The sequence below is a fragment of the Tamandua tetradactyla genome, chromosome X (genome assembly GCF_023851605.1).
Source record: "Tamandua tetradactyla isolate mTamTet1 chromosome X, mTamTet1.pri, whole genome shotgun sequence".
Lineage (NCBI taxonomy): Eukaryota > Metazoa > Chordata > Mammalia > Pilosa > Myrmecophagidae > Tamandua > Tamandua tetradactyla.
This window is the reverse complement of record NC_135353.1, coordinates 81446871-81453646: the sequence shown is the minus strand read 5'-3', so window position 1 is coordinate 81453646 and position 6776 is coordinate 81446871. Positions and strand designations below refer to the sequence as shown.

General features: G+C 38.9%; 1 pseudogene; it reads right to left on the bottom strand.

The window, feature by feature from the left end:
• Positions 1–400: 400 nt before the first annotated feature.
• LOC143671901 (SH3 domain-binding protein 4 pseudogene) lies at positions 401–3631 on the bottom strand (annotated as a pseudogene).
• Between the last annotated feature and the right edge of the window lie 3145 nt (positions 3632–6776).

Below are 6776 nucleotides of genomic sequence, written 5' to 3'. Positions count from 1 at the left end.
ATGAAGTACATTAGAAAATCCCTTTGGCCTCCCCTCAGGTAGGGAAGGGTGGAATATTGCATGTGCTTGCTCTTTGGGTGTGGACCTTGCCTGGATTGAGCTGGAATCTGTTTGAGAATCTTCCCTATCTCCAACCCCATCTCCAAAGTGAATGTGAGGTTATCCAGCCTGGACAGTGAAGAGAGGGTAGACTCCAGAATGACAGGGCTGAAGGCAGGTGCTCTCAGGATATCCAGAGAGTTCACCCAGATGAAAGTCCCTGTGAGGTGTCTCCAGCATTAGGTGATGGGGTTTATCATCTTGATCAGGCTGATGTGAAGCTCCTGGATGCCATCCTGCCAGCTGCACTGGTGGCTATAAGTTCGAAAGAGCTTACATGGGTATCCACATGGCCTCACTGTCAAATACCCTGTTCCTGTCCCAGTGTGATGACACATATGCAACCTTCTTTTGCTTGGATACCTTTGCAAGCTTTATAGTCAGATCCCTGCAGTATTGACAATTTGATGACATCTTTGGGTGGCAGCTGAAAGGTCTGTATGCAGAACTGGGTCAAGAAGGCCTCCCAGTTGTTTTTCATCTTGATACTCAATATGAAGTTGGAAAGCTTGTTGGGTTTGTGGAAGGTAATGGGGAATTTGAGATGGCTCACTTTGCCCAGTTTCATCTGGAATTCTTTCACAACTTTGGCTTGTTCACTGGATTTGACTTTGCAATTTTTCATATTGGAAAACATAAATGTTGATATCTTGGGGCCTGGACAGAATGAACTGGTGGATACCCCATCACTACAGTGCCACTGGATCAGGGCTAGAGCCTGGAGGATGACCTCACTTACCAGCATAGTCTTTGGGGAACAATTATGTAAAAAAAGGACACCACAGTTTTGAAATGGTGAATGTATTTAGAAACATAGAGACCCAATGTGACTTTTTTTATTAATGATGCCTCTTACAGTGGAAGGGTAGAAAATGTTGGACCATGGGCAGCAATCACCAGGTGCATACATGGTTCCAGCTTCTCTAGCTGTACCTTGACTGTGTCCTTATATCAGTAGGTAAGAGGAATGGAGACTTATGGCTCTTCTTTTGAGTTACTCATCAAACACTGGCAACCCAATGTGCTTTTATTAAAATAATGTCAATTTTCACCCTGGCTAAAACTTTAATGTTCAGCCTGATGAAAGTCTTCACTTTCAGGTTGTTCAGTTCTATATCCAACTCAGGGCCAATGCTTCTCAATTTGTCACCCTTAAGCTCTAACAGAGGATCCAGTAGTTGAATCATGAAAGTGAAGATCTTGATTCTGGCCCCAACCAGGGCCAACAAAGCAAGTCCAAATCATGACAAGACATGGCCCACTTCCAGTGGTTCAGTCAGGAACTTAAAACACTCCGGCTCTCAAATTGCTCAGGGGAAGGATATTTCAACGCTGTGAATATACTCTCTGATGTGGGAGTATCAGCATTGGCATGGAGAATGGTGAGTTCTAACAGACTGTAGAAAGGTTTGCTTCCAAAGAAAAGGTTGTCTCACCTGACCGGCTGTTCTGTACTGAGCTGATGTGTGTCTGGAAGCTCACCAAAGATGTTGCATGTGGTGGTGCTATTTATTGGGTTTTGCTGAAATGTATTTGGCAAGCAGTGATGTGCTGATATCACACAGTAGCAAATCCACAGTACTGTTAGGACTCAGCATGTCCAAGATATGCATCACCAGCATGTTCCTGCTCAGAAATGGGTTTGTTTGGGTCCCATTCCAGAAATGGTTGTTACTGCATATTTTGTTCAATCCTTTATATTTTCTGTCCATTTCCAAGCAATTTTAACTCCTTCATTACTTCCTCTGGGCTCTCTAGAAGATTATCAATCATTGTACTGCTGCTTACCATTGATTTATGGTAGTTTAAGTGCTGTACATAGAAGGAAGTGATGTAGCCCATCTCTTTGGTGTCATGTGCATGTCATCACTCACTGACTGATGCATCTAGGATGTAGAGATGGCCAAGCTTGGAGAATATGAGGGTGGTAAAATAGTTTGGATATAGTCCTTAATTGTGATCACTTCTTTTTCATTTACAAAGGTGTGAGATTTTCCACAAGCAAGGCACTAGGAAAAAATCATTTGACATCATTAGACCTCATCTCTGAAAACCCTTTGACAGGGTCAAACAAGGTTCTCTCTGACTTGAAGCTAGGGAGGCCATTGGAGTTGGCAGCTCAGATCCACTTATGGCAGCATCTTCAACCTCTCTTCTAGGTGAAGCCTCTAAGGCATTACATTTTTTCCTCCAGTTTTTTCAGCAATTGCTGAAGTTTTTGTCTCAAGGACCCAAGGATCCTGATGGTCTCCACTTTGCAATGTTCTTTTGGGTAGAGGCCTGCTAGCTCCCACATGTCACCAAAAAGGCCTCAGACTTCAGTTTTACATTCAGGAAAGAAGGAAGAGGCTGATTCACACTGAGTCCTTGGTGATGGCTCTGCCTAACCAAGGAACACCTTGTATTACCTATGTGAATGCGGTTCAGAGGGAAATTTTGTATGATGTTTGAATTAGAGTTCTCTAGAGAAACAGAAACAACAAGAGATATTTGTAAATATGATATTTAAAAGGTGTCCCAGGATTAGGGGCCAAGATGGCAGCTTAGCAATGTACGTGTTTTAGTTCCTTCTCCAGAACAACTACTAAATAACCAGAAACAGTACAGAACAGCTCCTGGGGCCACGTCAGTGACTGGACACACAGCATAACCCCAGTCTGGACCAGTTGGACCAGCTACAATCCTCCCCAGAACCGTGAGTTCCCCAAGCCACTGCAGCCGGTGCCCCTCCCCCACAGGTTGCTTTCCAGAGGGGAAAAGAAAGAGACTTTAACAGCAGCAGAGGCTGAGCCCAAGCATACACCAATTCCAGCATTAATTAACAAATTCTAACTACTAAAAATAGGCCCCCAGCTCAGATGAACCTGGTCAAAGCAGAGGTTGCTCATTTTTGCCCCAATGCCAAGGGTACAGGGCTGATGGAAAAAGGAAAAAAAAAAAAGGAAACACAGGTTTTGTGACTGTGTTTCTACAAAGGCTTGACTGCCTCTGGATTCAGCAGCAGGACTTCTCAGGTGGCAACTGCACCAGGCTGAAACAAGCTCATTTTAGGGCTTGTCTCAAGCCTGTGCCTTCCCTTGGGGAGGGGTGAAGCCCAACTCAGGTAAAATCCCTCACTCAGGGAATTCAGACACCAGAGCTTGGTAATTAGATATCCCTTTTTCAATTTATTTTATATTTTTCTCATTAAATGTCTCATGAATATATCTTCAACAAATATTGAGATATCTTACTTTTTGCTATGGGAAATGTACCTTTATTAAATTTATATTGTCTATTTTGTACATTTAAATTTCCAGTTGAGTACTGAGTTTTCAACTGAAAATGTGCAAATTTGCACATTACTTCTATTATTTTTCATCTAGAGTATTTTAATGTTCTACATAAAATCATATATTTGAATAATAGAAATTTTATTTTTGTCCTTTCCTAACTATCTGTCTATATCTATATAGATTTTCTTTATCTTACCATGTTGGTTGACACCAATATCATGTTCAAAAATTGATGATAGAGGCCATTCCTGCCTCATCCTTGATCTTAAAGTAAGTGATTTTATATGATATTTCCCTGCCAAATATGTGGCTTTCTGAAGACTTTTTAAAAGTATTCCTTTCGGCGGGCCGTGGTGGCTCAGCGGGCAAAGTGCTTGCCTGCTATGCCGGAGGACCTCGGTTCGATTCCCGGCCCCAGCCCATGTAACAAAAACGGAGAAACAGAATACAATAAAACAAAGAAAATGTTTAAAAAAAAATGTTTCCCTTTCTTCCTTCCTTCCTTCCTTCTATCCTTCCTTCCTTCTCTCTGTCTTTCCTTTAAAAAAAAAAAAAAAAAAAAAAAAAAAAAAAGTATTCCTTTCACTGGCCAAAGAAATTCACTATTATCCCTCATTTGTCAATAGGTTTGATGATGAACAAATATTGGATTTTGTGGAACATTTTTTGTAATCATTTTGTTTATTATATTTTTTCCTTGTATTCAATTAATACATAACTAAATTTCACAATATTGGGCTTACTTTCTTTTCCTGGGATAAATGTGGCTTGTTCGTGATTATTTACTTAGGTTCCATACATTAATGCATTCATGTTGTTAACACTTTGTTCATAGCTTTAAAATCTATGTTCGTGAATCAGATTGATCAGTAATTTTTTTGTCTTTTTGCATATCATGTTTATATTTGACTTACCAAAGCAGTCAGAATGGTTAATGCTATATTTGTGTGAATTTTACCTCAACTTAAAAACATGCACTGGGGAGTGACCCTTCTTTTCCTCTTCTTTGAATGGGTTTTTATAAGATAAGGTTTACCTTTTTATTAAATATAGTCTAGGATTTGCTTGGTACACCATATAGACATGCCGTTTCCTTGTGGGAAGAGTTTAATTATTGGTTAAATTCATTTGATAGCTGTGATATCATTTATTTTTGTATTATTGAATCATTTTTATTATCAATATATTTTGGAATACATTTTATCTGAGTATTATAAGTCAGTAGGATGAAATCTATTCATAGTATTCTCTTATTATGTTTTCAACAATTACTAAACTGTGGTTACAACCTATGTTTAATACATCAAGTTATTTTTACTTGCCTTCTTTCTTTCTTGGAACCAGTTGTCAGCCTGGTTGAGCCCTATATTTATAGTACAATAATGTTATTTTTAAGAGCACATATTGTACAGACAGAATGTCTTCATTTAGATACTTACACAAGTGTATACAGGTTGTGTTATAAGAGAAATTTTGTGTAAGTGCTCTGGGCCTCAGTCTCTTGATTTGTAAAATGGAGATAATAGAATCTGTTTATATGGCATTGCAACTCACTGAGCAAACAGCAAGACACATCTGGAAAGAATAAAGAGAAAGAAATCTAGCTGAGACTGACCCAAATGCTTCACACTGAGAATTGTTAAGAAAGAAAAAATGAAGGCCAGGTTGATCAGTCCTTAAGCATTTATTAGGGTAATGTCCATAGAGAGTGTTGCAGATACTTCATGATGGACAGTGAGACTGACAAGAAGTTCACTCAAGTATGTTTGCACCTAGGCAACTGCTTTTTAGATTTTATAGAGCAGGAAAACAAATATAGCTGAATTCCAAAGGCTTACATGCGAGTTTTGAGTAAACATCTGGATATGGGTTCTTTTAAAAAAATAAGATGTGCTCAGGTAGGCAGAGTTAAAGGTTATATAAGCTAAGATTGGTGTGTTTCCAGGGAATTATGGGGAGTGGTGCCTGAGGAAGGAGGGGCAGGGTCAATGTCAATTCTTAGGTAGGAGGGGCTATACATATCATCTATAGGGTTATTACAAGAATTAAATGAGTTAATATATGTAAATTACTTAGAATAGTGCCTAGCAGAGGGTAAGCATTATGTAAAAACAATAATATTTTTATTTTATTACTTTTCTCATTATCTTCTTTCTTTCCTTTCTCTTTTACTCTGATTACTTATTTCTAATTAATTTAAGTTTTTTTCTCTTGTTTTAGGAGGACTTTTTAGTTTTAAAATCAGCTTATTAAATTTTCAAAATAGGGAAGAATTACTCATAATAATTACCGTCCTCTATTCTCCAACTGGTCACATGGTCATACCTAGTTTTTATTACTAACTTCTTCCATTACCCATTCCATATTCCCTTTGCACTCAGCAAGCATTTCAGCTGCTCATGGATCTATGTCTAATGAGATGACACAAAACTTGTATTCCTGAAGGGTATGCTTCATTAGTAATCCTCCCCGAATCTAGTTGTTGTAGTTTTGCATTGACTTTAATCACAGGACATGGTAGTCTGAAGAATCACCATAAGTGATCTCCTGTATTCCACACATACTCTTCCTTACCTACATTATAGTCACAGTTCAATTTCCCTTTAGTAATTAGGACAAATCAACCAAGCCATAGAGTAAATCCCTGATTTGCTTGTTGATTCAAATCATGAGGAGCCCAAAGTGCCCAGGTGGCAATCGTAACTTCCATTTCAATAGAACCAAAATTGTATCTTCTGGTGGAAGCACTCTTTCCTTTGGAACCAAAACCTCTAGATGAGCAGAACATAAGGTTTGAGGAAAGAAAGCAAAAGCTTTTTCCACTGAATCATTAGAATAATAGTGAGTGGTATTGTTCCCATTTTCATCAATTGATTCCAGGACCCATAAATTCTGTCTATAGAAGAAACAACACCACATGTTGGATGATTGTATAGTGGCATATAAACTTCCTGGAAAACATTGCCCCTGCCTTCCAAGGTAATGCCACCTACTTGACACTGTAATTGAGTCTTTAAAAAGGCACTCCACAATTCTATCCATCCAGCAGCCTCAGTATTATGAGGAACAATGTAAACCCAGTGAATTCCATAAGCACGTGCCCTTTATTGCACTTCATTTCCTGTGAAATTAATTCTTTCTCAGAAACAACGCTATGTGGAATATCATGGAGAGGCATCCTGTAAGTCCACAGAGAGTAGTCTGGGCTGAACAATTGTGTGCTGGAAAAGCAAATCTATATACAGAATAAATATCACAAAAAGTAAAAATCTTGCCTCTTCCTTGATGGGGGCAGTCCAGTGCAATCAATCACTTCCTGGATAGCTGACTGATCATCTTAGATAATGGGGCCATATCAGGGACTGAGTGTTGGTGTCTGCTAATGGCAAATTGAGCTCCCAG